Source organism: Brienomyrus brachyistius, unplaced genomic scaffold (assembly GCF_023856365.1).
Source record: "Brienomyrus brachyistius isolate T26 unplaced genomic scaffold, BBRACH_0.4 scaffold39, whole genome shotgun sequence".
NCBI lineage: Eukaryota > Metazoa > Chordata > Actinopteri > Osteoglossiformes > Mormyridae > Brienomyrus > Brienomyrus brachyistius.
Window position 1 is genome coordinate 1,203,298 of NW_026042314.1, and position 6,910 is coordinate 1,210,207.

Sequence of the window (6,910 nt, forward strand, 5' to 3'; positions counted from 1 at the left end):
TCAGGAAGACCAGCCCCATCACAGAACTGATCCGGAACAAACTCATTACGATGGCCAGCACCATCACAGGACTGATCCTGAACAAACTCATTACGATGGCCAGCACCATCACAGAACTGATCCGGAACAAACTCATTATGATGGCCAGCACCATCACAGGACTGATCCTGAATAAATTCATCATGAAGACCAGCTAGCTGTTCCATTAACAAGAACTGACATAAAAACAAAGCTTGCATGAAAACAGAAAAGGCCATATTAGTTTGATTCTTTCTTATTATGGTGGGTTAGTAAAACACAGCAGCTGAATGCCCAAATGAGTTTAAATGAGAGAACATTAAAATGGGGCAGATATGGGCCATCCATGTTGTACCTGTGTGCCACCCATATGGGCTTGTAATCTGGGAAGACAAGGTAGCCATTAGCAAGCTTCTGGATAATTCTGGCTGAATATTTGACCACTCTTCTTTGCAGAATTTCTAGTTCATTTAAACTAGTTGGGTTCCTGGCACAGACCTGGCTTTTCAGCATAACCCACAACTGTTTTGAAGCTTGGCATCCTGATCAGGAGTGACAATTTACATTAAGACATAAGAACATAAGAAATTTACAAATGAGAGGAAGGAATTCGGCTCATCAAGGTCGTTTGAGGAGAACTTAACTAATAGCTCAGCAACTAATAGCTAACTAATTTGTTGTTCTAATATTCATTAATTGTTTTGTACTATTCCTGTAATATAATGTGATTGCACATTTTATACATCAACGTTTAATCTGTTGCATGTTATAAACTGTAAAAAGGCTAGTATTGTGTCTTTTCTTACAGTTTTTTTCAATTGCTAAGATAGAGGAGAATCTACGGTACTATCTCTTCACATACATGATCCATCCTTGGCATTGCTCTGGAGAAATATCTTGGCATATAGCATTCATTGTTTGATCTTGTGTCAATTGACATAATTTGTTTATCTATTTTACAAAGGGTCTTGATAGTAATTTAGCAAAATGACATATTTCAGTTTTGACTGTTTTATTAGCAGTTTTAGGGTCAGTATGTACTTATGTGCAAAGTGGCTTCTGAAAATGTAATGTTGTGAGTGAGACAGGAATCCATGTTTTTGAAGCATTTAGTTATTGATTGCATTTTGTATGAAAGCAAAGCAAAATGGTTAACAGTTTATCCCACATAAGCTAATGTTGTGGTGACTGTATGAAGAGTTTTGAGAAAGCAACTTCAGTATTGCAGTATCTGTCTTAGCAATTGAAAAAAACTGTAAAATTCCCACTGCCTTTCCAAACTGATTAGTGTGAGGAGCAGTGACAGACATTCCAGACTGATGGGCCATTGACAGTATGCAAAGGTCTGGTGACTCCAAAGTCACTTCAAAGTTGTAACACTTTAGTAATCAAACCTCACACAATTCTTTGAATGTCTCATTCACCTTTGTGTAGCCAGCCCCTATGTCTATAAGCTTCAGAGCTCAAAAGTCTTGGCTAGAAATGTTTATAATGTGTTTTTTTTACAATTTGTCAGCACCAATGAAAACAGGTTTTTGAAAAGTATATGTTTAACAAAGGGTGGCATGGTGGTGTAGTGGTTAGCTCTGTTGCCTCACACCACTGGGACCCAGGTTCAAGTCTCCGCCTGGGTCATATGTTTGCATGTTCTCCCCATGTCGGTTCCTCCGGGTACTCCGGTTTCCCCCCACAGTCCAAAAACATGCTGAGGCTAATTGGAATTGCTAAATTGCTCATAGGTGTTGTTGGAGTACGACTCCACTGAGTCTGTTGATGAGGAAAAGATGCACTCTGGAGGCAAAGGATGGTTGCAAGTCAGCTCTCTTTATTCTCAGCACAGATTGCAATCTGGGAGCCACACTCAGATGCACAAACAGTACATACCAAAGGAAGCTCTCTCTCTATGGTCAGTGTCTGGTTTTTATAACCCAAACAGGGCGTCTGCCTTCTTGTTGGTACCATTCCAGGTGGCGTAACATACAACTATTGTTTGGAGAGTTCTGGCATTAGTCCCCACTCCCTTCCTTCTCTCTTATCTTGTTATGTTCCAATTCTGCAGCATCAGCTTAATGTCACCCTAACCCTATCCGTGTGCCTTTGGCTTTCCGAAATGTACTGGCATTACGAGGCGGCCCAGCGCCCCCCTTCTCTTTCCTGCCTATGTTCCAGTTTGTTCCCATTTCTCAGGGTGACAAAGTTTAGCACAGGGTCTAGCTGCCTTCAGTGTGCATGTGTGAGTGAATGGTGTGTGAGTGTGCCCTGCAATGGGCTGGCCCCCCATCCTTGGTTGTTCCCTGCCTCGTGCCCATTGCTTCTGGGATAGGCTCTGGACCCCCTGTGACCCAGTAGGATAAGCGGTTTGGAAAATGGATGGATGGATGTTTAACAAAAAAATAGAATAATCACATTCTAAATGATCTCAGATTTTTGGTGCTGAATAAAAGCATTTGTAGCAATTTGGGATAAATGTTTTTTATATAAGTGAAATATTTTACAGTTTTTCCAAATTGTTGAAATATTAAAAATCATTTTGGGAACAAAACTGCCAATTTCCAAAAGTCATTTATTGAATCAGTCACTTGTTTGGTGAAACTTTAAACCTTGCTCACCTAGTTAGACACAACTTGCAGATCTCAGTCATCTTTTTTGCAAAACTTGAAATACATTCTCATTCATCAAAACACATTTTGCGCTTTGGTGAACTTTGGTGAAAATGGAAAACACAGGCCACAGAGGTTAAGCGCAGCCAGCACACAGTAGTTATTTAAATATTGTTCATACACATTTCTAAACATTTGAAGAAGTCAGAGTGACTAGAACATAGAATACGTGCCACAGGTGAATAGGAGCTGAATTTCAACATCAAGGTACAAATGAGCCACACAGAGGATTCTTTTTGCATCACCCAACAAGGGATAGAATCACTAGTCCCAGTCGTGAGACCTGGTGATGAGGCAGAATGAATATTCTTCCGTGACTCTGTTACATATTAGTTATTAGTCATAACCGTGCAGTATACAAAAATTTTTGGTAGATGACCATACTTTTTTTTACTATAATCTTTCAATTTCTAATATACAATATTCCATCCTCTTTGTGTAATGTACTGATGTACAGTACTGTCAGCAAAACAGCATGATCCTACCACCACCCTGCTTGACCGTTGGTTCAGTGTTCTTAGGTTTAGAAGACAATCTCACCTTGAACCCTGCAAACATATCTCTTTTCATTGTGGCCAAGCAGAGAAGTTAATGACACATTCACACGTGACTGCCCCCCCCCCACCCCCCTTGTGAATGTGGAGCCATCAGCAGCCTTTCAGAATGTTAGCCAGACAGAACACACTAAGGAATGTGTCTGTTTTATTCAAGCACAGTACAGAACCATATTAGACCTGTAATTAGTCTGTTACACACATCTAGGGTCACTCTCCTCTCCCAAAATAACTCTATTACTTGGACACGCTGCTGCTTTGTACCTGGCTTTGCCTCCTTGCGGATGAAGTATTTCATCATGTGCCAAACAAGCTCGATGGGCTTCAAACATATTTAATTGTCATATACCACACTGTCCCTTATTGCTTGACAATATCAGTCTTATTACTTTGGTTAGGCCTGTAATTATTGTATTGCACACATCTTGGGTCCACCTCATCTCCAAAAGGGGAAGTAAAATACAAAATTCTAATTTCATCAGTAAACTGACTAAAACACATATTGCTAGTTTTAGGCCATATTTGCCTCACAACAGAAACAATTTCTTAAATTTCACAGGCCATTTATTGCAGTGTAGTCAGTTTATTAATGGAATTGGAATTTTGTCTAAATATAACAAAATTATACTTGCTTAGATTTTCATTTTTTGGAGTGGAGCTACAATACCTGATTTCAGGTAAGTCACTTCAGCTTTCATAATCACTGCTCCCCCTGGTGGATGGATAAATCATTGCAAGTACTTTACACACAGAGGCAAGGGGCAGATCATGCCGGCACCCTTGTTCATTACATCATCTCATTAGAGTCAAGGTCCCAACCAGGACCCAGCAGGGACCTGTCATGGACCAGCAAGGACCAGCCAAGGCCCCATCATGGAAACGGGAAAATTCAAGTGGCTACATCTGTATAAACACCATGCAGTGTTAATTTCATACTGGCACATTCGCTGTGTATGAGGATCACAAGAACCACCCCGATTTGCCAACCATCATGAGAAAGACTCTGACCAAAAAAGATCTCTCAGCCTTTTCTTACTGCATACCAGAATTTTGATTATTTTTTGATGATTAGCTAACTGTGTGTTAATAAGTTAAACAAAGCCATGTCTTGCATGTATTTTTTAAAAACTATAATTGTATATATTTTAATGGGTGGTGGTGTGTATTTGTTGACCTAATGCCATTTTGGTTGCCTTTTATGACCTTGGTTGGGTTTTGTATGTGTTATAAGAGTTGTGGCACCTTTGCAATGCAGCTCCTGGTAGCGCCCACTTCCTTGTAAACCAATGATGCTGGATGTTTATTTGCATATCATGACCTTTAACAGAGCTCTAGTTTTTTTTTCTTTTTCTTATTAATTCACCCTGACAGTGTCAAATAAGGCAAGTATAAGTAACCTTAGTAAAATCAGCTTCCGGTACAAAGACAGCAATAGGGTTTGCTTGAGCTAGTGAAAATGCAACAGACATAAGCTCCTTTGGCATCACACATCAGTTATAACCAACATGGCATATGTACACTAAAGCATAAAAAAAGGCCCACCTTCAGGTAGTCAGGGAGACTAATATCCATGACATACCATCCTAGACCACGGTGTGTTCTAAAATTTAAGCCCAATAAAAATCTGAATATTAAATGAGCGAAATAATTTGATTTGTTCTTCTATCCCAAGTTGTACTCTAAAAGCAGTAAGGCCACCACCCATTATATCTGCTTTGGGGAAAATGCACTCCTGTAGCCACTAGGGGAGCCCTCACCTTCTCTGAGCCTTGCTAATAATTATGATATGCAGTCTAACAAGCTTTATTACCTATTAGTGTCAATAAGCACTGCTTTTACACTAACACTCCTGCTAAGAGGCTAATGAAAATGAACCTTCATTATCTGAATTCTGTCCATTATACGATCTCAGTATGTATCTGAAACCGTTAGAGACGCATACAGATTTTCTTGTGTGCACAAGTTATTTATCTTGTTCCCAGAATATTTCCTTATTTCTTTAATGAGAATTTAAGTTATTCTACTAGATTATCCTGTGTATTACTCGCTGACCTTCTGTGAGGATCGTTTTTAAGGTTTAAAGACTGTGAATTCACATCCTTGGCTAAATTACTTGACTGCACCTTTGGGAGAGCGGAGCGAGGTATGAGACTCGAATACTGTATGAGTGGATTCCTTTATTATTGAAATGTAAATATTACTTGTTTTCTGTGAAGCTGCAACTAAGCATATTTGCATTTGAGCGTTTGGTTTTATTTTTGTTTATTCATTTTCTTTTCTTTTCTGCTGTTTTCACGGTTTTCAACACGGAAGCAATAAACGCTCATATCACCCATAGGCTCCGGACCCCCTCGTCCCAGTAGGATAAGCGGTTTGGAAAATGGATGGATGGATGGATCACCCATTGAGACTCTCCGGATTAGTCATTTCGTCCAAACCAAAGGGCAGTTACAACTTTTTTGCACAAGAAAGAAGTCACCCTATGGGGCTCCTTACCGTACAGCTTCAAATACTGTCTAGTTTATTCCCGTAGTGTCCCACGCTCCATGTTTAGGCAATATTCTGTTTAAGGGGAACTCATAATTGTGCTTAAGTTATTAAATATTAGTCTATATAAACGTGTTAATTCACTTAATTAACATTAGACAAAATATTCTATGGCATTTACTCCATGCACGTAATTACAGTGTATCGAATTACAAAAAAACGTCGAATTGTGCTGAGAATTATGCTGTCAAATCCCTGTATGTGTGTTAAACAGGGGCGGGTTTAAGGAGCCGCCACCTCACATCAAAATAATAAAAAACTGAATATGGATTATTTTATTTTCTAAGTGAAACCATATAGCAGATACGGTGCGGTGCTAACCATAACCCTATAAATATAACTGTCCCCTGATGGCCACCCCAATCAAATGTTTCTGCATACGCCACGGGTAAAACACGTTTATCATATTATTAATTGCATCTGTTGGATTTAGTCTTACCTTGCAATGTAAATATCTTATTATTCCAGAATCCTATTCGTGTTTCTTGCTGAACTGCCAACTCTGGCTTTAAATCTTTCACTTTCATTTACGGACAGAGTCGGCATTATCAGCTTCGCCCTGTGGTGGGGGGTGTGGAGATTACCTGCCCTCCGGTAACTGACGAGCTGCACCTGGAGGGGGCGGAGGAATGAGGATTCTGAGACAGATAAGAGGGGGGTTTCGGGACCATGCGAAATAGGAAGCGTGGGTGTTTGACACAGCGACCCCCCTTTCACTGGTTGCCGATTCGAAGTGGGGGATGCAGTGTGGAAGACGAAGATAGCGGGGGGCGGTAAATGTGTAGGGAAGATGGGGCTCCGTGTTGTCGGTAGGACTGGCAGCGGGGCGGGTCGAGCTCTGATGCCGGGGCTTGTGGTCGGTACGACACAGCGGGGCGGATCCTCTCCCTTCTCTGGAGGAGGACGGGGAGTCTGGTGTTGCCACAGTACAGGGAAGTAAGCGTCCTTCATGAAGTCGGACTTTATTGTGGATGTGTATGTGGCTGGGCGTTGATGAGGTTTTTAGGCTGCGGCAGCGTGTGCTCAGGGCGGGGAAGGATAGCTACGGGGGTAACTTTTAATAGTATGTAAGGATTATTTAATTGACTAGAGTTCGTAGTGTTAATTGTATACGTTTCGGGTGTGATACGT

At 40.7% G+C, this 6,910-nt stretch overlaps 1 protein-coding gene across 1 annotated transcript in view; it reads right to left on the minus strand.

Annotated features, from left to right (window-relative positions):
* LOC125722475 (protein NLRC3-like) overlaps positions 1–6,345 on the minus strand; it is a 146,668-nt gene extending 140,323 nt beyond the window's left edge. The window contains exon 1 of the mRNA XM_048998651.1: positions 6,219–6,345. The gene's annotated coding sequence lies outside the window, so the exon portion shown is untranslated. The remainder of the gene's footprint in view (positions 1–6,218) is intronic.
* Positions 6,346–6,910: the final 565 nt, after the last annotated feature.